This window comes from Cyprinodon variegatus, unplaced genomic scaffold (genome assembly GCF_000732505.1).
Source record: "Cyprinodon variegatus isolate N-32 unplaced genomic scaffold, C_variegatus-1.0 Scaffold116, whole genome shotgun sequence".
In the NCBI taxonomy this organism is placed as follows: domain Eukaryota; kingdom Metazoa; phylum Chordata; class Actinopteri; order Cyprinodontiformes; family Cyprinodontidae; genus Cyprinodon; species Cyprinodon variegatus.
Genome location: NW_015150569.1, coordinates 959548 through 984391, shown reverse-complemented (window position 1 = coordinate 984391; position 24844 = coordinate 959548). Strand labels below are relative to the sequence as shown.

At 37.8% G+C, this 24844-nt stretch overlaps 1 protein-coding gene across 1 annotated transcript in view; it reads right to left on the bottom strand.

The window, feature by feature from the left end:
• Window positions 1-23921, bottom strand: part of ppp2r3a (protein phosphatase 2 regulatory subunit B'', alpha) — an 83198-nt gene extending 59277 nt beyond the window's left edge. Inside the window, exon 1 of the mRNA XM_015375280.1 lies at window positions 23695-23921. The gene's annotated coding sequence lies outside the window, so the exon portion shown is untranslated. The remainder of the gene's footprint in view (window positions 1-23694) is intronic.
• Between the last annotated feature and the right edge of the window lie 923 nt (window positions 23922-24844).

Below are 24844 nucleotides of genomic sequence, written 5' to 3'. Positions count from 1 at the left end.
TTGCAGTTTTAGCCCCTGCTTTGTTAAACACAAATTTTCAAAACGTATTCGAAGCATTATTTAAGTTTTATCCTTCCTAAAACCCATTTTATTTGTACTCTTTCACACATATTGGACTTGTCTTTATTATTTCCGCAACTCCGTAGGGAGTTCCACACTCATTCACCTCCATTGCTTCGACTTGTTTACAGTGGTGTTGTTATGCTAAATATGCACGGATGGGCTTTGTTTACTAACACACTAAGCAAAAACCAAGCGTAAAAACAGTAATAACAAAAATAACAACTAATATGCCAACAGAATGTGGCAATCTTTTTAGAAAAACCATGCAACCATATGCCAGTAGATCACTTTGCAACCATAGTGAGCTATTGGCTAACATATTTTAAAGACACTGTAAGTATTTTCGAAAGAAACTATACATTATAGAATATCTTTTTTCTTTAATGTCTGCAGTGTAATAAGTTTCAGCAGTAAATAACATAGCATAAATATATGCTGGGTTCAAAGGATGAAAAAAAGCAAGCATATCCCAGGGGCAAAACTGTCATCAATACATACACATCCTGACACCAGGAGGGGCAGAGCAGTCTGCAGTACCATGATTCATTCTGAATAATAGATGCAGTAAATACCTTTTCTTGGAATCATTATTATATTTTACAACCTTCCATGTTTTGAGGCTTAATATTTTCCTCCTTAACCATGCAACTTATTTAAAAAGACCAGAACTGACTTCTACTCCATGCCATTAATTAATTCTAAAAAAATTATAAGTTGATTTATACATACCACTGTAGAAAACATGTTTTAAAAAATGTTCCCCCTAAAAAATGAAGAAAAATCACTAATGCTTTTTAGAAATGCACAAAAAAAATTAGGTGATAAGATTCTGGATATTTTTTCTGCTTGATATTTCATGATCACCCGAACAGCCAGTTGAAAATCAAAAGGACCTTGGACCCGTATTCACAAAGATTCTCGGAGTACACTCAGTGATCTCCAAAAAAAAAGAGTTATTTAGCTAGTTGCTGAGAGAGGTTCTAAGTGAGGGAACAAAAAAAAATTACCTCAGTGAGAAGTAGATGTGGGTAATATAACAAGATTTTAAAATTAGCTTTTTTTTAAACAATGTTAAGATATCAACATGCTGTACGTTGGTTTTTAATAATGCCTCAAGTCAGCTCCTCTTTCTCATTTGTCACATTTTTTCTACAGTGAACAGCTCGACCAAGTACGAGACCAAGGCTCTCGACTGGAAAAAAGTAGGTTGGGAGGAGTTCTTGCATCAAGTATCTTGGGGTCCTGTTCATGAATGGTGAGAATGGAGCACAAGATCAATAGACAGATCGCTGCACTGGTCTGTTGTGGTTAACAGAGAGCCGAGCAAAGAGGCAAAGCTCTTGATTTACAGTTCGTATTCCTACCTACCCTCACCAATGTCCATGAAATTTGGATCATGAACAAAAGAATGTATCCCGGACACAAGCAGCTAAAATTTGCTTTCTCTGCAGGTTGGCTGGGCAGTGTCCCTTTTCCACTGGCCGAAAAACCCGTTTAAAACCAGGAACAGTCGGCTTTTAGTGGCAGTGGGAACAGCTCACTGATGTGTGTGTACCTGATGCGTGTGTAAATTGCCTCGGCTCTGATCGCAATGCAGTGGGAACAGCAGATACGGGTTGACTTGCTAAATTATGTTACACCATTGAGCGCAACGTATTGACGTCAACACACCGCGCCATGCGCGTCTGATCTAACAAGCCAAAAGAACTCTGTTAACATTCAGGCATTTGGACAGATAGTAGAAAGAAACAATAAAGCACACTTACTACGTCCAGGGTTCCTTTCATATTGCTCTCCATTGTTTACTTTCCTGATTTCTGTCGCACATGTGACAGCGCTAACCCTGCATGATGGTGTAAGCAGACATGCAGCAGAGGGGGAAACAGAGGCCACACTTTGCCAGCTCGGGTTTAGACCCTGCATTTTTGTCAAAGGGAAGGGGCCTAAAGCCGATTGTAAGCAGGATGACCCATGTTTGAATACACATGTTAAACCACTAATTTCAGTGGGGAAGAGGCTTTAGAGATACAGTAAGGAGCTTGATTAGCCAGAAGGGACTTAGCTGAGGGACGCAGACATCTTTTTCAGATAATCACTGGTCCCCTTTAGAGAGAGAAAGAGAGAGAGAGAGGTGTTCCAGGCACATCCCACCCAGTGAGCTGGAGGAAGCCCAAGGCACTGTAGGTCTCTCCTATTGCCAAGATTGTGCCTATCACGTCGCCAGAAACACCTCTGTCACAGCACTTTGTGTTCCAGTGCTTCTGAACGCGCATCTACATAGGGATAACATGTAAATCAATTCCTCCACTTGCTGAAAATGCATTCAGTCTGGACGCACTATAACAGTAAATAGCTGGTCACTGAGGATTTCAACAAAACGAAATACCCATTTCAATTACAAGCTGGGTTGTTAATCTTTTTCAGGTCCTTGTTCAATCTTCAGCGATAAAGGAAACACCATTAGTTACATTTTTGTACTGAAGGCAGTCCAAGTGCAGGCAGCGGTACTTAGCTTTAACCTTGGATCTAGAGCCATTCAATAATACAAGTGGTGTTGTACTGTAAACAATGCTAATAATAAGAGGCACTAAAGTTTCTATAAACTCTGTCAACATTTTGGCAATGATTAGAAACATTACCAGTGTAGCCAATGGGTTTCTACACTGTGTTGTCCCCAAATTACAGAATAGCTACACAACACCATTGTTATAATAACTAAGGTTTTTCTTACGCTACAGTTAAAGAAATAGGTCAGTTACATTTTATAAAGCGTCAGATCAACATAGCAGGGTACAAGTTTGGGGTATTTTGCTGCTTTACTTCCAAAGCTGTTACCAACATTACCATTAGATGAAAAACTATTCGCATTATATTACAGTATGAACGATACTGCAACCTTGTTCCTAAGTTCAGCATCAACAGAGGCTGACCTGAATACAGATGGGCACATAGAAGCTTAAAGAAATGACACATTTCTCCTTTTTCTCAGAAGTCCGTCTCAACCAATCAGCACATTTTTCCTTACCACAACACCTTTACATCATTTCTCTTACCAACACATTAACCTAAATATAGATGTATTTTAGAATAAATATTATCTTGGGTTATCCATCTTTTCTTCACATACATGTATAATATTTTACTTTTAATCTGCATTTCAGACCCTTTTGTTCATGCCTAAATGGGAAAATTCTTGAGTGGTTCGCAGACAAATGCAGCAGTGTCACAAGTAAATATTTATCCACACAGGGTTAGAAACACCGCTCCAGAAATAGTTTCATTTGAGTTGCTGAGTGATAAAAAGTCTTTTAGTATTATCACACAGTGCAAGCTGACCCCACAATACAGAAGAAAAACTGACAAGGTGTGGAAAGGACTCTGGGAAATAAATAATTTACAGAACATTCCTTTCTGCAAGCGGAGTAATGACGTTGCAAGCTGATAAGATAGAAATGTAGGGTAAGAACAGCTATCAAGAATTACTCTGACTGTTTCTTGGTTCTTATCATTAGATCTGATTTTTTGGGAGCATTTATATGTGCACAGGCTTGTTTGTAAACTTTTTGAACTTAAGATCATGCGACACACAAATATATGGTCTTTTTAGACATCTTCTGTAGTGTTTGACTTTATAAGATGGGAAAGAAAAACTGTTATTTTTAGCTCTGCTCAAGTTGTAAGCACTATAGTTGTATTATTCTGTAGATGTGTGAGCTTTAGTATGAACCATCTTCTGAGCATGTTTATGTGTGGGTGTTTCATCCATGAATCTGAGGAAGTTATCAGCAACAACAAAAACAACCCTGATTCTTGTTACCATGAGCCCTCTGCCCACACAGTCTGCCACTGGATAGAGCTGCTGTCTATTGTGAAACTATACACAATGTCCCCACAAATAAACCAATAAGCCTCTGCTGAATCTCAATGATGAAAAATACACAGTAATTACAAGCTACATCAGTGTAGTAAACATCATGTTCAAAGTCTCTGAAAAGGAATGCTTTTTAGGGTTAGTCTTTAATTAGGAGGCAAAGAAAGTGTAGGTCTGTGTGATCACAGAATAGGATTGGATTATCATTATCAATTATAGATCAATTTTGGTGATTTTGAGGGAGTAAATTATAAATAATTATTTCAAAAAGAAACTGCCATAGTGCAATCAATGTGAGTCAGTTTTTTATGTGCAAATGTTATACCTCCAAACGGGTTATTGTCAGTCACTTTGTAACAGCCTTTACACTGAAGGTGTTTACACCAGTGTCACCTTGCAGGTGGATGTTCTACTAATTTTATAGCCTGATAAACCCGACTAAATGTGAGATTAAATGTGTAATTTAGTCTGGCCCTGATGAATGAGACATCGGAAGATTGTTGATGAGAACAACCCTTTGTTTTTCAAACCATGTCTGTACCTAATGGCCAACGCTCTGACCCATGAGCGCAACTGACTGTGTCAGGAAGCTGGTGGGGGAGTGTAAACAAACAGCCTGATGGTAAAACGGCGAATACGTCCTTTTTAAAAATGAATGAGCGTAGAGCCTCTTCCTGCTCATGTTTCAACAAAAAACCCAGGTCTAATCCTTCCAAAACTGATTCAAAGCTAAGTCAAATGAGAACTGTTCAATAGTTGTTGCCATCTTCCTTGTTGTGCTTTCACCAGCATCGCACAGCTTTGTCATCACGCCCTCAAAAACCCGCCCAGTTTGCATCCAGAAATTCAAAACATATCTCTGTGTTGTGATTGGCCCATCAGTTCTAGGGCCTGGTGCATTGATCGAGGCTAGACCACTCGCAGGCAAAAATGATTTTGGCTGCTGGCGGGTGGGGCTAGTTTACTAGGCTACTAATTTTACTGTTAGAAAAAGATCAGAAGTTTGAATCTCTGATCACGGGTCCAGCAATCAATTCTGGTCAACATTCCAGTAATATCAGTTCAACATGCTACCTTTATTGGAAATTGTAAACTCAAGCTTTTTTATAAATTCAATTATTTCACACAGGTGAATTTCGCATTATTATACTACAGTGCAATGAATGAGACCTCCTGCAAAAGGCCTCCATAACTGGTTAATGTAATATCTTATAGCTCTACAGCAAGAATGTTGACTTATTATTGATTGCAGTGTCATTGATCTAAATTAATGCGTCTCCATGCCGTGCAACAGCTGAATCCAGAATCAATGACTGGGATACCCACCCTCCCAGATTTATATAATTTACATTACTAGAATATGTTTAAATCAACTACATTAATTTCTAAGGAACGCCTTGTGTGAATAAAAAGTTGTGACTACAGTTGATGTTTGTCTTTGAAACAATCCACCTTTATCAAGTATATAAATTAACTCTATGAAAAAAAATTATTTTCCCAAACTTCAATCAGATTTTACCAAAGCAGATTTTTGCTTTCTTCTAGATTTGCAAGAGAGACACAGTAGCTGTTTAGTTAACTAAATAAACAAATATTTAAAATGAAAAACAAAGTTTATCTAATAATTTAAGAGTTATAAATGGCAAAAAGTGAAAGTATTTATACAGCTTTCAAAAGCTTTATACCTAATGAAGAACATTGTAAAAATTCATTCACACTTCAAAATAAAGGTTCTTTTCAATCCCATAATTTGTGTATTCATATTAAAAAGATCTAATCAAATAAATATTCCAAATATTCCACACATAAAAACATCGCTCCTGAGTCCCACGCTGGCAGCCTGCAGTAATCTCCCTTTTTGCAGCAGATCTTGTAAAAAACAAGCCCATTTTTCCCTATTAAACACCTTTGACAGCTTTTATATCAATAGTTTCAGTTCAAACGTAAAATGATATTTTTAATTCCTGAAGCTTGTCTTTCTGTATTATTACGTTTATTTAAATGAGGTGGGATGGGAATCCAGACTTATTAAACTCAGGCTGAGGACACAGTCCAATAAGATTAGCTGGAAACTCATTAAATGATTTAGTAATCTGAGACTAACACACCTCATATATTTCAACTTGGCTGTTTCTTGGCACAAATCCCCTCTATGTGTTTCTATGCTTCCTGACTCACAAGTAAGGAGGCAAACAAAGGCTTAAAACTATCTACAGTTCATTACAGACTCTCATAGCTCCTGTCAATGATCAGCATTACACCTAATAATAATAGAGGAAGAAATGATCGAAGGGAATTTGGCATCATCTGACAGAGAAGAAAAAAGAAGTGAGAAAAAAAGCTAATATTACAGACCGAAAGACATGGAAGACAAGTTGTGAAGAAAAGCCTGGAAGATTTAGTTTGCAGCTGATATGACCCCAGCTGCAGCCGTACATCACGCTGCCTTTGATTCAATACAGTTCAAACACATAGCGGGACAATCACCTCACCAATGAAAGAAAGCCAGCCATATCAAACTACAGCGTCTCAATTCTCCAAGGCATAGAGCCACCGACACGTGATGCCATCTCTGAATGAAAAAAAGGCCATACTAGAGTATGTTGACAAACATCTGATAATCTCCAGGAGTTATTTTGGGGTTTTTTCAGTCGATGGCCGTATATGGATGAACAGAAACACACATAGCTGAAGTTAATGCAGAGATTGGATCAAAGAGAATGGAACATTTCCCTCTGAGGGGCTTCGACCTGGCTGGATGAGGAGGTAGACAAAGAAGATGTCGGAAAAGAAACCTGCAGTCAGGGTTGCGTGAGCATATCAAATACAAAGAAATGCAGCGTCAAACACCTGAGTGTTTTTTCTCCTTTTGTGATACTACAACCAAAAACCCCATCAGTAGTCATATCTGATATCAATATTTGATCTGGATGACCAACACAAAATGCTGCATTTGTTATACTAATAATAATCTGACAACTACGGTTTAAATTTGCATTGATCTCCCTTTATTTTAAAACTTTAAAATCAAGTACAAAGAAGTTATGAATTAATTTTCATATTTGCAAAGACAGCTAAACCAACAATGCCTCAGATATTTATGCATGGATAATGCACCAAATATGTAATCCAAGCCAAGATTTAAAAGGGCAAAAGGTGTGAAATATTATAAATACTATGAATTATAAGTATTTTTTGTTCCTTAAGGGTGAAGCTTAAGGCCGTACAACACCATAGAACTCTTAACAGCTGGCCTATACAAGAGAAAAGACAAGATAATGACCCAAAAGAGGAAAAAATATGAAGAAAAGAGAAATTAACATTTCTCACGAAGCTGCATGACTCTGCTTTAAGAACCAGCTGAAGTTACGTTTATCTGTCTGGAGTCTGCATGTCAGGGGGATCCAGCAATGTCTGTAACCATGGGAACCGCAAGGATGTAGCACTGACAATCATAGGAAGCGCTGGCATACTGTCCAGATGTCACAGACTCTTATACTCCCACACACATATGGAAACTCCATGATCAAAGTAAAGAAAAAGTCTCGCCTTCAGCATCCGCCGGGGTTTTGATCTATTGTTATTTAAAATAAATAGTCAAACTTTTATTTTTGCCTCAAAGGGAGCCTGCTAGACTATGTGACATTTATGCACCGACCGAATCATCAGAAAACTCCAGCAGGCTTGTCAAAGTTCAGCTTGCTGCTGATGAAGAAATTGATCCGTTTGTTGCTTAGTTCCATCTGTGCCTGTTTTTTTTACTATCATCTCTGAAATCAAAAGCCTCCACAGGGACTAATCAACATGACTTCCAATTTCAAAAGTACAGACCTACAGTTTTTGTGGCAAAAAAAATTAATTCAGAAATATGACTACAAATCAATGTAGTCTGTCTCCACTCTTTGCCTTTTGCTCTAAGGTTAAAAGACTTTCAGGGTTAGGAGAGTGCTATCAAAATGTTGATGTTTATCGGGAATTTAGTTTTGCAAGTAAAAAATACCTATGATATAGATTCATAAAATACAAACAGCAATATAATTAAATAATTAAATTCTGTAAATCGTGATTTTAGATCCTGAAACGGCCATAACACAATATAAGGGAAGACCAGCAGAAAGGTAGAGCAAGACTGCGAGAGCATGGGTACATCCTGGAGAGGATAGCAGAGCATAGATTGTGTATGGAGCTTACTAATGTAAAATTAAGTGGAAGAAAAGTGTGAAGTGCAAGATAAGAGAATGAGAGAAAGATTACTAAAGTTCTGTGTTTTGGCCACAGGTGGCTGTATCATTAAAAAACTCTGTAATGCCTCTTTAAATGAAGATAAGCTAAAGGCTGCTATTAAAGAAACCTGGCTTTAATTACACTTACCGGTAAGCCAGGAATACATTAATACAGTACTCTATGCATAAGGAGCCCCAACCAAGTATTAAGCCAATATAAAGTACAGTAAATGGAAGTGTATACTGTATTAAAAACTGTAGTTAATCTGTCTTTAAGGATTTTTAAAGCTAAATGTGAGCCATATAACTAAAACTAAATAAATGCATTGAGTAAAATAATAATAAATGATAATAATTGAACTGGATCTGCGCCATCGTGTGGTGCCCAGGGAGCAGTGTGGGGTTAAGGGTCTTGCTCAGGCACCCAGAGTGGCAGTCTGTGGGTGTGGGGCTAGAACTGAGAACCTCAGTATTCCAAGCTCTATGCCCTAACCACTAGGCTGCCACTCCCCTCTGATTGAAATACATCCTTATATTAGTTATAGTTTTATATTGAATCACTGAAATAGAATCATTCTGCAAAAATATTATAATTATTGTCGTTCAGTTCATTTTTATCCAAATCAGGTTTTAAAAAGGTTTAGAGTATAAGACTGATCTAATGCTCTTGTTATGATAAGAGAACAGACAAAAAACCTGAAGTGTTGGCCAAAACATTTTCACTAAAGCTTAAATTAGCTTTGGTGGGGGTAAAGATCATTTGGCTTAGGTCTGCCTGGCTGAGCAGAGAATCCTTAATGAGGCAAAAGCAGAAAGATCAAAATAAAAAAAAACAGCCTTGTCAAAATACTCATGGTGGCAAATGTAATAGTTACTGATCCCACATATCTTAACAGAAAAAAGTGATTGGATTTGGACAGCCAAAATGCATTGTAAATGGAACCTTCAGCAGAAAATAAAAATATATTAAAAGGTGTCATTTGTCTTCAGTTTGATGCCGCTGTAACATTTCTTTTTTGAAAAAGGCCCAGAAAGAAACCAAAAACCTTTGCAAAGGCTCAATTGTAATTTTCTGAGACATTGTGTAATTTGCTAAATCTGAAAATGCACAATGTGCCTGGGACTTATTTCTTGGGAAACTTAATAATTGAATTTGCAGAAGTATTCAGGTCCATAAAAACCTCTGACACAGATTCAGTGTTAGAAATACACAAGCAAATAAATAAAAAAAATAAAAAAATCGCTTATAGCTAATTCAGTTTTTATTGAGCTAAAACAGGACAGGTTTAAACAATAAGAGTCAGGAGAAGGGATCATCAAGGCTGAACTTCTCTTATTCCTGCATTTGTAAAGGTCTATAATCAGAAAAGAGAAGGTAACATGTCTGCAGTCTCCAGGCGTTCTGAACAAAAAGTGTTTAACAAAAAAATATGCCAGAAATAGTCAATTGAACACAAAGTCAACATTATTTTATGGCTATAAGGGTCTGCTTGTGTTAACTATATCAAAAACCTGTGAAGTCCTGCTTTCAACATTTTGTCAAACAACATCTTAACATCTGTTTCTTCCTATAAAAAAATTACTAAAAAATAAACTTCACTAACATGCTGGTTTGGTCAAAACATATCTTAATGTTTTTTACACATCTTCCACAAAGGAGCCAGTCAAACAGTCTGGGATTGTTTATTTCGGTCATGTTTAACATATATCCTTTAATCAAAATGATCCAAAGGGTTTTCGCCACAGAGGAAGAAAAAAATGTATCATGGTTGGAGCATTAAGCTGTACTGAAGTTCACACACATGCACAGCCACTAGTGGTCAGACTGGAAGGCATGAGGGAAGCTGGAGTGTGCTTGGTTCTGACCAGTTCATCCTATACTGCCTGCCAACAATCCACCACACACATAGACGGATAAACACAAACTACTGCTTTGTCCAACCACAGCCTGGCAGAGCGCATCCGCTTATATGTCTGTCGACGTGTTCCTATGCATACGTGACCTTGTTTAAGGCCTTAATATCATTGCACATCTCTGGATCTGTGGCTGCGTTAAGTCCTCCTCTAAGGGTTCCTGTGTGTTGGAGAGGGGAGCTACAGAGCAAGCGATGAACAGCATCACTCTGCCTGCATTTAGTGACCGAGATAAGGGCTGTCACTCCTCTCGCAACACCAACCCACTTCCGGCTCCCTCCAGCCAGAACGAGGGAGAGATGCACTTAAGCCTTGGCAGTGTCAGAGCAATCTTATCTCACCACTGAAGCTCCTTAAATGGATTTAGATTAAACCGAGAATCAAAAAACAAGGAAGGGCAAACTGGTACAACTGGGTCATTTTTACCTCCCCTTGAGAAAGACTGCTGCCCTTCTCCTCCTCTTTCCCTCCCAACTCGAATGTTAATTTAGTAACAGCTCTGCGATGGTTTTACTCATCCTTTATGTGCAGACTAGCACAGCAAACAGTAATAGAATCTTTACTCATTTCCCAGGAACAACTGAAGGTATTTAGACTAAAAGTGCACACTCAGATGGGTGGGTTTACTTAAATATAATGCATTTCTTTCTCCTCTCCTTGTGCAACACACTGGATAATGGTATTTAGGGGCACTTTACGTTTCTTCTTGCTCAGTCTTTCAATTCCCTAATCTTAAGGCAGTCTACCTCAATCTGTGGTCAACTGTGAGACGCATGGTCTACCCACGTTGGCCAGTGGAAAGCAATCCTTTACCCCAGACATGCTGTTAGCTGATATGTTCTACAGTTGTGAGTATTGCAGGGTTTAACATCGGGCGTGCAGAGCAGCCAAGGCGTCTACTGCCAGCCAATGATGTCACACCTTTTGATTCATCTCATGACCTCTTATGAAAAGTATCCTTCGCTTGGCCTGCTACCATTCCAAGCAAGATGGCATAACTTATAAAACTGACACCTTGACATATTTGTACCCCTCTGATATCAGAACCCACAGTAAGTTATGTTTTGAAAGTAAATCACCTCAAGCTAAATCATGGAAAAAGTGAACATAAAATCTAAGGAAAACTCTACAGTTTGGAAGGTATAGGGAGGTTTCCAATCCCAACTACAATCTTCTGAAACCATAATAAAGTGTTTCTAATGCTTTAACCAAACAGAGCTGAACGTATGCAGTAGCAAAGGACACATTATTTTCCACATCTCAACTCTATTGAGATATTATAGGGTTATAAAAGTGTATCCAGTGTACCCCTACCTCACATTAAAACATAGTTAAAGCAACACTGTGTAAGTTTTGACCCATATATGTGCTTAATTTGAAACATACAAACGATACTTCAGTTCAATGTACAACACTTGGTGCATATCAGTGCTTCTTCTGGACCGTCCTTAAGGCGCTTCCATGTGACTCTAGAGGGTCAGATCTCTATGCTGAATAAATGGGTAAAGTTACCAAGAGCACCATTTATGGTCTAAGGTCTCCATGAACATGAGAGCTAACCCTAAAATATTGTTGTTGGGCAACAAAACAAATATGACACTTACCTGATCAGGCATATTTTTGGTTCTCTAATATAGAGGGGTCAATGTGACCTTCTCTTTACCAGTCACTCCATGACTGCTCAATCTGCTAGTCAAAGGTGGTCTACTATTAGATTTAAAAAAAAAACTTCCAACTTTTCTTTTTTATATAAATAAGACCTGAAAACTGTCAGCACTTACAGATGCAATTCTTTTAGAGAACATACTAGTAGCAGCTTATTCATTAACATCAGTTTATAAATATTTCTGCTGATTCCTAATTGGGGTCTGGACTTTCACTGGGCCATTCTAATAGGCCATTTGTATAAACATTTTTATTTGGCAAAGTTTTTTACATCCAATTTTTTGTCATACATTTCAAGCTGTGACAACTTAAGAAAAGCACCCCATAGCATAATGCTACCACTTAAGTGTTTTGCCATGGATTCAGGCAGATAAAATTTTATTTTCTATTTTGTCGGTTTATAGAAACACTTTGTCTTGGTAAGGAGGGTGTTGCACTATATGGTTGTTGTTGTTTTTTTTTTTTTTTGAGCTATTAAAGATATTGGAATAACTACTGCATGGCTTTGACTTAGGTTTTTAATATGCCATACATCAGCTTTCTAGACATTTAATTGTAGCCTTGATTTGCAGAAACCAAAGGATCTTTGCAGAACCCCAGATCCATACTAACTCCACTTTCTTGCTAATTCAATTTGACAAATTTTTATGCAGGACATGGTTCCTCTGGGTCCACCACAACAGGGGAAAAAAAAGATGAAAGGAGCAGAGGGAGCAGAATTATCATAAAACGTAGCAATAAACCCTTTTTAGCCTCAGACTGATTTATGTCTCAAACGAGGGCTAGAAAGAACCACAGTGCCCCTGAATACCATGAATGGTGTTGGTATTTCTTTTTCCTTTTTTCTCTCTTTTTCCATCTTGGCTAGTTCCCTGAAACTGGCGGAATACCTTGTTCTTATTCAGATGCATGTCTACATGTGGGTATTTGTAAAGGTCTGAACAAAGAGAGCCAGTGTTGACAACAGAACACAATCAAGCACTCAATAGATAGCCGTTAACTCATCACACCCGAACACACACACACAAATTCCAGAGCTGCAGTTGAGAAGCATTGACATTCAAGCCCAACAGCCAATCAGCAGATTTCCCTGCAGCCACAAAGCAACCAGTCAATGAGCAGCCAGGGAGATGCTGGGATTCTTGTGAATCAAATATTCTCATCCCTGTCTCACAATCTTGATACTGCTTTCACTCTCTCTTAGTTCAGGTTTTTCCCAGGATGGATCACAGAGTGGTTAAAGGTGGAGCAGAGAGGCCAATGGGCACAATCCACCCCCGACTTACTCATCTATGAATCACCCTATTGTGGATTGGATTCAGTGGCAAATTACAAGTGCTTTTGATTTCAGAGCCTAGTGTAGACATTATTTCAACAACTTGGACCATATCCAATTACTGTTGTTGCTTGTTTTGTCTTGATTAGAATGGGGACCTGCTAAAAGATATTTTATTAGCACCTTTGTCTCACTCTCCAAAAAAGACGTCCAAGCCACCTTAGCGGACTCCTCCCAATGTGAAGGAGAAGCTGCTCTAATCCGAGTTCCTACAATATAACTGTACACCTCATCCTATCTCTAAGCGAGATCCCAGCTACCCTTCTAAGAAAATTGATTTCAGCGGCTTGTATCCCTGATCTCTCTTTTGCTCACAATTAAGATGACCATGACAAGAATTGAGGGGTTGGGTTTGTTGGTTATGAGCAGGACTGGTGAAACGGGGGCAGCCTTGCCAGTGTGTGACTGACAATGAGGACCAAACTCCCGCTTGTACAGAGACCTAGTAAAGGGCCCCTGACTCCATGCTCCTGAGGTGCCCCCCAAAGGGCTTTATGAGGGTCATGGTTGAATGCCTTCTACAGGTCCACAAAACACATGTGGACCAGTTGAGCAAACTCCAATGCATCCTCGAGAACCCTGCAGGGGATGTAGAGCTGATTCAGTGTTGTACAGTCGGTGTTCTGTCAAATGAGTGTACCCCGTCAGACCAACATACCCATAGTAAACACGCATGCACAAGACGTTTTGCGTTTATCCCTTTAGTTCTGTACAAAAAATTTAATGTGAGATCGCCATACGCTTAAAAAAAAACCCCACCAAAACGTATGTCATTAAATTGTTTACATAATTGGTTAATATGATTGTTTCAGCCCTAGATAAAATACATGATATGGGCTACACAGAGTAACTACAGCCCAGATGTAAAACTTGCATAGTGAACTTAATATTTTAAATGCTCAGTGTCAGTTCCTCTTATAGTTCCAGTGCACATGTAAATACAATACATTTATTAAAAAGCATCTAGTGTGTGTAGTACTTATAAGATTTGTATTAATGTAGCAAGAAATGCTGTTGTTCTCTTTAAACAAAATGTGCCCTGATGCTCATATTAAGCATAAAAAGCATGCATATTTTTGCATAGGACCAGTGACATCAGACCAATGAAAATGAAGACCAATAGTGTCCCTACCAAAGTTGAAATCAAACCTATGCCCTTGTTGCCTCCATAAAGTTTTTTGACCGCCTTTTTACTTCAGCCTGGGTGATGAACAAATCTGGCACATAACACCAGCACCTTCTTCTTCCTCACAGAAGATGTGTCAACCATGTTGGGGAAATCCTCAAATTCCTTCCACCATTCGACAATGTCCTCATCCAGCATCTCTCCACTTCCACTGAAAAAGTGTTGGTAAAGCCCTTCTTTCCCCTTCGAAGGCACCGTATGGTACATCATTAAAAGTCCATCAAAAGTCGATTTGAAAGTCCCTTTTACAGTAAACATAATGAATTTGGATGACATGGCCAACATATGAATGAAGGTTCTCTGAACAAAGTTCATATCTGAACATTGCATCAACACAGTGCAACATGGTGCAAGCATCATGCTGTAGGAGTATTTTTCCTCCACAGAGAAAGGGAAGTTGATTACAGTTGATGCAAAGATGGACTAGAGCAAAATACACATGATATTCAATATTTAAGTTTTAGTGCAAATCATTAAAGGGCCAGATTTTAACCTAAAAATAATCAATGCCAAGACAGAAAAAACTTCTCTTTTCAGATTGAAGCACCGTAAAAACACTTCATCCTTGGAGATTGAAGACAAACCGATAAAACATTTGACTACTCTTTACAGTTACGGGCTACTTTATGTGATTTCATCACAAAGAGTCCCTGTTTAAATGAAACAAAATATGAAAAAGGCCTTGCAGATACATTCAGATTACCCAAGGAAACATTCACCTGCTAACCCTATACCTAAGAGGCTGTTTCATATCAATATATATACTAACTTTTTGAAGTTGGATATTTTAAAAGAGAAACTTGTGTTGCTTTTTTTCATAATATTTGAAGCTCTAACACTTCCTTTATATCGTAGCATCTCCTAGTATCTCTAAACATCAGAAAAGGGGAAATAATTAAGGAGATGCTGAGCATGAAGATAGAAAAGCACAATATAAAACAAGCCAAATGACTGTAAAAAGGTGCAGATTGTGCCTTACACAAAAAGCAGGGGTTTAAAACATCCACAGTAGCTGTGAGTGGGAAACAAGGTTAAGACCTTTTTTTTCTTTTACAGAGAAGAAACTTATTTAAATCTTTTATTATATTCCCAAGTCAAAGCAGCCTACTTTATGGCGCTGGCTTTGAAGTGGTCCTTTAATCCTTGTCTGATCTGAAGTTGCTCTCTTTCATTTCTCAGAATTCCAAAATAACATCACAGACTCTTCCACATTGCCACACTGGACCTAAAGGGCTGGTTATACTCCCACAGCAGTGTGTCGCAGTGAGCTTGTTGGAGGTATTACACAGATATATTTGATTTATGCCCAATTTTGAAGCGTGGTCTGCTCTATGTTATTCCACGCCACAACGCAAGAGGGACAATCACGATCTACCTGTGGGCCTAGATACTGCGGAGGCGGTGAGGAAGTGGTGGCAAGTTTGTGTGACAACGGAGGGAGATGAGGGCGAAAAAGAGCAGGGATCCAAGTGGAAAAAGGGTCCCCCCGTTTTCACAAGTCGTTTTCCACAATGGTGGTCATACGAACAAAACAAGCCGGTAAAGCACCAAACAGGAAATACGCATAGTGTAGATTGGATATAGATTTGACCAATCAGAGGCCTCCTGTCTGCGGCACTGTCTGCGGTCACCTACCATTTCAGAGAGGTGCACCAGAGTGTCTGTGGAAGGGGCAGGGGGCACATCTGTGCTAATTGTGACTCACGCGCTTACGACCTGGTTTACTGGGTGGAGTGGGCTGCCATGTTTGAGACTGTATTAAAGCTTTTTAAGAGCAAAATGAGATTTGTGATGTAGAAAAAAAACGGTAGCGTTAGCAACCTTGTCTGATAAACACACCCTGTTTCTCACTATCACACTTTCCTTGTCATGTTTTTGTTTTTAGCAGTCAGCAGTATTACATGGAATATGAGAAGACCACCCATGGACACACTCACACAGAACACACACACAGAGTGAATGCGGCTATAAAATGTAAATGGCAATGTGAATAAAAAGAGGTAAGTGTTCAATACAACAGTGCCTTACACTGCAGCCATGAGTAACACAATTTGGTGTGTGGGGGTGTATCTGTGTATGTAACATATGTGTGTGAAGATAGGTGTGGGAGTGTTATTCTACTAAATATAGTGAACAACATGTGGGTGAAGAGAGCATGGATCATGCAGTAAATCAATTAGGGAAGCAAGAAATTTTAGAAGCCCAGTCAGTCTGGTCTGCATTTTAATGTAAGCTGGAAAACAGGCACCACACCCATCAACAAATACACCCACATTCAGGTATACAGCAGGACAATAGCACATAATTTCAGAATAATTATACAAAACATGGCCAATCAGAGGATAAAATGTACTTTGAAAGTTGCGTTTGAGTCTTTAAGCCCTTACAGAAAGCAGTTGTCTAAATGGAAGGGAGTTTCCAGACTTAAAAAGATGTGTGTGTATCCATGTTAGTTCAAACAAATTTTCCTTGTCTGTTACTTCGCTATTACGAATAGAGTATTATTGTTTGCTGTCCTATTATGTCATACATCCGTGCAGATGAAGCGTTTACAGGTAAAATAAACATCTGAAACTAATAAATGTAAATTACAATATAAATTCCTAATTCCTTTGTGATTAACTTTTGACAGGATAAACTGTCTTGTAATCTTCTAAGGCAGAGAACAAGTCCAGATCTGGACAAACCTGCTGGCTAATCCGGAATCAACCTTATTTAAAACATTTAAAAATTACTGCATGTTTTCCAACGACAGTGTCTAACTTCACTTGCGCCGTTTCTCCTGTTAACATGGTAAAGCCCTCAGGAGCATCCGGCACCAGGCTGCATGTGATACAAATTAGCCAATGAGCTGTCAGTCTGGGTTGCTGCTGCTGCTACTTTTGGATACAGCAGGCAAACCTGTGGCAAGCCGGGCGATGGGAAAGAAGGAGAAGATGATGAGAAAAAAAAAAAGCAGAGTGTGGACTGCTGGAAGAACTGCAGTGAACTGGTGAGAGAAAAGTGTGCTCAAAGATGACCCTGCACTTTTTGAGTATGTTTGGCTGAACCTGCTGCTGTGAAGCAGGATTCTCCACCATGAACAGAATCAAAAATAAATATAGATCCAGGCTCACAAATGAGCACCTTGATATTTGCTTTAGAATGGCTTTGTTGCCATTCAAACCCAGTTTTAAAAACCTTGCAGGGCAGCATTAATCCTAATTCTCTCATTAACCCACAAAAAATAAAAAAAATAAACAGTCAGTTCAGGTGTTTTATAAAATATGTGAATCAGGAAATTGTCTATATAGAAAACTGAACGATTGTTGTTCTCTACTTCAAAAAACACTTTAGATTTTAAAATGGAAAAATTTATACATTTTTTTGTATATTTTTTTTATTTAAAAATTCAATGCATAACATTGATGCATAAACACCTCATTTTATTTCAGTGTTAAATTCTGTTTAAAGTAACAGATTATAATTAAAAATGTCTACGGATCTTTACTGATTATTTCTTGTTGTTTCTTTATTCAGACCCTACTGGTTGTTTGTTGTTTACAAAATCTTTTCATTTCATTCTTCTGGTTTTTTAGTTTAAAGTAAGACTTTATTTTCATTCATTTTCTTATTCCAGTTTCTGTACTATTCTAACATTAATTTAAAAACAGAAATTTTGAATTTACTCTATAATAAGACATACTTATCATTTTTCTCATGCATCTGTTAGGATTATAGAAATTTGATATATTTTCTTTTTTGTGTCCTGCTATAGCTCTGGAAATAAATATCCCTAGATGATAGGGTTAGGATTTGCCTTCACAGGCAGACTGTTATGGTTGTTGCATAAGGTTCTGCTTGGTACTTGTATATGAAACTTTATTGAAAATAATTAATATATTTCAGTAATTTTAGTGGTTTCCACTGCAAAGCTTATCATGCATGTTGAATAGTTCGAACAGTGTTAGTCTGAAAAAAACCTGACTGGTCCTTTATTCAGTTTGAAAAAACACAAAATCAGCATTTATAATTGATTGTTTTTTTGCCACTAGGACCTTTTGGTTGACACAAGGAGGAAAACTAAATCATTAACTGTGTTGCTCAGTTTTTGGGTGTTTGTACTTGTCTTGAACTTAGACTTAGACAGATTTATTTTGTCATTTTGCATACACAAGTGTATGCAAAAAGAAATTTAGTTTAAAAAAGCTCTAGACAATTTCATTTTTTAAAGTTAGGTTCTCACGATCTTCATTTTAACACTGCTGACACATTAAATTATTGTGTTTTCAGGTTCACTCATTCAGACATCCGAAGTTCCAAACTGAGATTTCCAGGAGATTATCATCTCCCCAATCAGCAATAAACATTGACAGGGGGAGGATGCGATGCATGCGTGTGGGAGTCTAAAAAAAAATAGAAATACATTATCAGATATTATAATACAAAGTCATAGCCACAATAATAAATAACTAATTAAAACATAAACAAACTCATGACAAGTTAAATTAACAGATGTATGACTTAATGCTTTAAATGTTTACTATTACCATATTATTACAATCAATCTTTTTCATGTTCTTTTTTTATTAATTCATTCAATAAAGTTTTGTTCAAATTCTATATTTCTCAAACCTGAGCTGAGTTATTCAACACTGATTTCAAATTCTCCAAAACCCACTTTAAAAGAGTTGACATTTTTCCGTTAGATTTTTAATTCTCCCAAAAGACTTAGTGAAATAAGATCTTGCCAACTTTTTGTAGATCAAGTTTATTGTATTGTCCCTGTGAACTAAAGCCATAGTTAAATATCTGACAAATATGGTCGCACAATATTATACATAATAGAAATAACCTTTATATTTCCTCAGTGGGGAAAAGTATGTGTCCCTGCAGCAAAGAGAAACACAAGTGGAAGCATACAGATAAACACAAAGCTGAAAACTAAAGAAAGTAATAATAGGTGCCTGAGCAACAACTGCAAATTAGCAACATAAGAAAAAAATACTTTCTTTTCTGTTGAAACTAATAAAGGAAATTTGAACCTAAGTCGTTTAATTTTAAGAAATGTCAAAAACTTGTATGGAGTTATGCATAAAAAAACACTGACAATAAAAATGAAAAAGACTACAAAAACAACAGAGATATAAACACTTATTGAGTTTGTTGGGAGCAGTGGTGGCTATAAAGTGCCATGGCTGCTGGTAGGAAGGATCTGTGATAATGTTCCTTTGTGCATCAAGGATGCAGCACTGAATCAACGGGGCATGCCAGGACACAGCTGTTCTTCCTGTGTGCAAAATATTTTTAAATGTTACACCTTTTTTAAAAAAAAGGATGTTGTTACTCTGTGATATGTGAGTCAATTCATAGACCCAATCTTTATCTGTCTGCACTAAACAAACACAATCACAGCGATTACTACCAGAGTTTATTGGCTGTAGGAATTTAAACTGCTCCTTCCACCTATGTCTGAAAAAGTTGAAACCAAACTTAATATCAGCTGTTAATGGACGGCTATAGACAAAAACACACTCTGAAAAACTAAAAGCTTGAAGCAACAACCATGTGTTAAAAGGCACACATACTTGAGGAAATGCTAGGAAACCATGGCTCAGATTTATACAGCTCTGTAATGGACTCCCACTCCGATGCTCCTTCACCCACCAATCCACCCACGGACAATATTCTCAAGCAGAAAAGCAAAAAGATTAAAATAACACAACTGGAGCAGTACTTGTGATTCAAACATGTACATTTACTTATTTTTCTCCTGTTGGTTGAGGCTCTTGGAGATGTTCACACACAGGTAGAGATGACACCCCTGATATAACCTGACATCAGGTATCACTTCAGGAACGAATTGACAAGCCAACCTGTGGTAGAACCAAATCTAGCTCTCATCACCATCCTACTGTGCTTCGTTGCTAACACACACACACACATGTATTCAAAGATCCAGACTGGAGAGCTAGTCCAAGCAACAAGTGGAGGGGTTATCTAATGATCCTGTCATAAATAAGTAAACCCTAAACCAGATTTCCTTTGGAGGCTGATTAACAAAACCTTTGCTGAACTGCAATCATTTGAACCAGGTCTGATAAAGTAGATGCACTTCTAAAGCCTGTAGCTAATATTGGTCTAAGCAGATAAAATCTGTATAAAAAGCAATGATCAGAACCTGGCCACAAAGTTTGGATTTTCATCTTGACATCCCAGTGGAGTACATAGAAGGGTTGGATTTCATATTCCTGGTCATAACTGGTTGCTACTTCCTGTAAGCTGAGCGATCCCATATAAGGCAGGAATAGCGGACAAACTCTGCCACAGGGCTTTGTATTTCTCAACATATTACAATATACATGTCGTCATAAATAGACTAAATGGGTCAGTTCTGTTACTTTTGCTTATTTTCTTGTAAATCATAGCCCTTGTACCTTGTATTTGACAAGCTGTTACACCTGTTTTCGTTTGTCTGTTTCCCTAATTCAATAGGTTAAGAAAGTGTCCCTTCTAGGGTTGTAACATTGTTTTTTGGTATTGCAACAACCATAAACAGAAATGTTGGATTTTTTTTTTCTGAAATGCAAACAAACCGCCATTAAGACGATACATATGGACTTGTTGCATCCTTTTTTCATTTAGTGAATGACACCACTTCTAAATTGTATACGTAAATTAGTGACAGCCATCATTCAGATACAAGTCTGTAGGGTGTAGTTTCTGTGGGTGTCCATATCAGATGAAAGAGGACATGTATTTGCTGATGTGATACACAAACTTTTTTTTATACATGCACACGTGAGCTTCCAAATTCCTCAAACTTCTCAAAGAGTTTTTTTTTGTGTGTGTCCCTGCAAGGGTCACTGTGTCCATATAGGCTCAGATTTCAGCAGACAAAACCTTTTCTCCTTCTCCTTCAGTCACAAACACAAACTCTTTCCGTTGTCTATCATCTTGACAGAAATCAGCCGGACATGTCAGGAAGTAGCAATAAAGTGTTTTGTCTCTGTTCTCTGAGCCATTTCTGACATTCTTTAATCTGTACCGAAACGACACAACAAACATTTCGTATTATTAAACCTTATGTGAAGAGTAGTGGCTGTACACCAATTGAAAAAAGGGAAGATAATAGCATTTCTTGACAATAAGGAAAGCTGAAAACACACTTTAACAGTGATTAAAGCTTGAATGACTAATTGATGTAGTTCGTGTAGAATAAGATAATAATGAGCCAGACCGATGAGATGAGCAGATGTGGCGGGACTGGTAGGTCTCTGGTTGTGTGTGTGTGCATGAATGTGTGTGTGTGCCTCATCTATTCTAGGAGAATTCCAGAGGAGAGACCCTGTGACTGACCCCCACCTTTCAGGACCTGACAGGGTATAGCCACAGAGCAGGCACACTTACACATATGAATGTCGGTGTGTTTGTCTCTGCACAAACACAAAACATCATATTGAAGGTGTGAAGAACACATAGGGACCAAATACATGGCATAATAGCACTGGAGGGTCAACATTATTTAACACAAATTCCTAATATTTTTTATTTTTTTAAACAGATTTGTTTCTGATTAAGTATTTTGTTTTTGTTCAGAGAGGACTGCAGAACTTAAAAATTCATTTTAATGCAGTTTTTAAATCTGTCGGGGCTTCTAAATAAATAATTAAAGCACTAACTGAACATATTACTGATTGATATGTATAATGGTAAATCACATAACTGCTCTCCAGGAAGATCTAACCAGCAAATGCCTTTTTGGGGCCAATATTAGCTTCTCACTGTATAAGCAAATGTAAAATAGTTTTTTATATATAATTTTTATGTATAATATAAAATATATATATATAATATTTTTTTATATATAATAATTAGCAGTTCCCAGCTGTCAATCACTTGCCAACTGTTGTATTAACAAAACACTAAATGATATCATCTATCATGGAGCTTCTGATTTATGAAATCCTTTTAATGAGTTGCTAGAACTGGTGCTAGTAAGTACTTTTTGCTAGTAAGAAACGCTGAGCACTGCCCATCTTCCCAGTGTTATTGAATGCTTTCAATGACACTGCTAGGTCGGAGCTATTTAACATGGACAGGTTTGACATCACATCCACCAAACAGTGCTGGAACTTCCTAACCCAAACCATATTCTGGGAAAATACACTACAGGCTTTTAGATTCATCAGCGCTGAACTATGGGGGTAGTCTGCAAACGATGTTTTAATCATAATGGGTCAAATAATAAAGATTTTTCTAAGTACAAAATCAAAAAATGTCTTTTTAAAACCCTTATCTAAATGACGGGCGAGTTATATCAGCCTGCATCTTGAATCTTGAAAATTATCGACAATTGTTCTCTGTTCAAGTAGCAAGCTTTTCCTACAAAAGTATGAATGATTCATCCTGACATCATAGCTGGTCCATATCAATAACGCTCATTGCTCAAAGCTACAATGTGGGTATAATATCAGCAATTAAAAGGTTGTATAAGACATCCTTTAGCGGAAGAACAAAAAACACCTGTAATCCATCTCTTTTTAGCAGCAGTAAGATTGATGAATGCATTTCTGATTGAAGTAAAATCAATGTGATATGTAATATTTTATAATTTAAAACAAGAAGAGAACATCTAAAGATGATAGTTTCCCAACAGGTTAAAGAAATGCTTGCTTATATTAGACAGTTTCAATTTACTTTTCAATGGTACAGGTGACTTTTACCATTCAGATTTCAAACTTTATGGAATTTTTAAGGGGAAAAAATCCAACCACAAAGAGAACATACCATAATACCTTGTAGATGTGAATATCTTAGTCATGGTAGTCACAAATGATCATCTCAAACTACCCCATTTTCATGTAAAATCATAGCCTTGGCTCAGCCAGCTGATCAGCAGTGTGTAGGGTAAAAAAAAAAACTGAACGCCCTTGCACCTTCTATGCATTTCATGAAATGGACTTTAAACTGCAGGAAGTAATGATGGAAGATATCTGTAGTAATAAAACCTCAACTCTTTAGAACCTTAAAACATTAATGAAGGAAACTGTTCAGCAAAGAAAACACTGACTGGACATCTACTGAGAGAAATTACAGAATTGAATTCAAAAGAGGCAGTTAGGTTTAGAAAATGCAGTTATTCTTCCTCCACAGGTTTCAACAGATTATCTAGTGCTGGACCACTTGTTAGAGCCGTTCAGGTGCCCCCCTCCTTAAACAGTCCTGGCCAAAGATGTCCCAACTTCCTTCCACACAACTGGAGGTCCCCCCCTGATGTGAGACGGCAGGAGCGCGCACCGCTTAGTGCGCACAGAGCGCAAAAATGTTCTAAAATTTGCCCAATTTCGCCAAAAAAAAAATAATGTGTCCAGTAAACCAAGAAAAACGTTGCTACAACGCAAGTTTCCTGAAGCAGAGAGCAGAGGAGGCTCTCCTTCTGACACCACCGTCTTACCTTCTTCCTGCGCGGCTCACTCCTCCTTCCAAACGATTCCCCCAAAACTCTTTGTCACGACGAGGCTCCGCGCAGCCCGCAAAACCAGAGCAGCTGCGGCTCCGCAGCAGAGGACAGGCTAGAGGGAGCGGGGCTTTGCTCCGACACGCAGGGGCTCCGTGTGTGTATGTGGATTAGTATCTGACAGCTCATGGAGAGAATGAGCAGTAATGAGAAGAGAACCGGGGAAGTTAGGGGGGAGTTCCCGTCAACAGACCGGCGGGGCGGGGGCTGCAGGAGACTGACGGGCGGCTCGATTTTCTTTTTTTTTCTGTTTACAAATCGTTTGTGATCCTCAACTAGATGCTGCATTCATATAATAGCTCACATGATAGATAGATAGATAGATAGATAGATAGATAGATAGATAGATAGATAGATAGATAGATAGATAGATAGATAGATAGATAGATAGAGCATTATTTTATAAAGGGCTCAAAAACATTAATGTATAAAAAATGACAAATAACAGCCGATACCAATGCCAACATCAATATATCATGCATCACTAATATGGACACAACTTCACTTCCATCAATCCATCCATGCATAGCTTCCCTTCAAGCTGCATCAGTGATTATCCTCCTTCATAAGGAGCCAAATCAAATTTAGAAATTTGTCCCATATGTCATTGACAGCCAAAGTTTTTTTTATTGAACCTTGTATTTCAAAAATCATTTATACACTGATTTGTATTATTTGTGCTTTAATTCTTGTAGGTTTCTTATACTTTAATTTTCAGTCTGTGTCCTGTGAGTCTGGCTGTCTCTGGGTTGCAGCTATTTCTGAGTCTCGTTGAACTACAAAAGACAAAATTATATGTTCAATTTTATTATAGCATTGCATATTTTTTCTTGTAAACTTGGGAGATATATTTTATTGCATGTTGCATATCCCAGTAAATCTGTTTCCCCTTTAAATCAGCAGCTGTCCCTAATTGTGTCTCTGCTCTGCTTAAAAACTGATTTATGAACCTGTCTACCAATATAATGATGTCAGAGAAAATCATTTTCAGGATCTTTAGAAGCTCTGCAGTCTGATTCTCTGTTCAATAAGAAAACAACAGATATGTGTTCATTTTAATCTGTAACTCTGAGTATAGTCCTGAGAA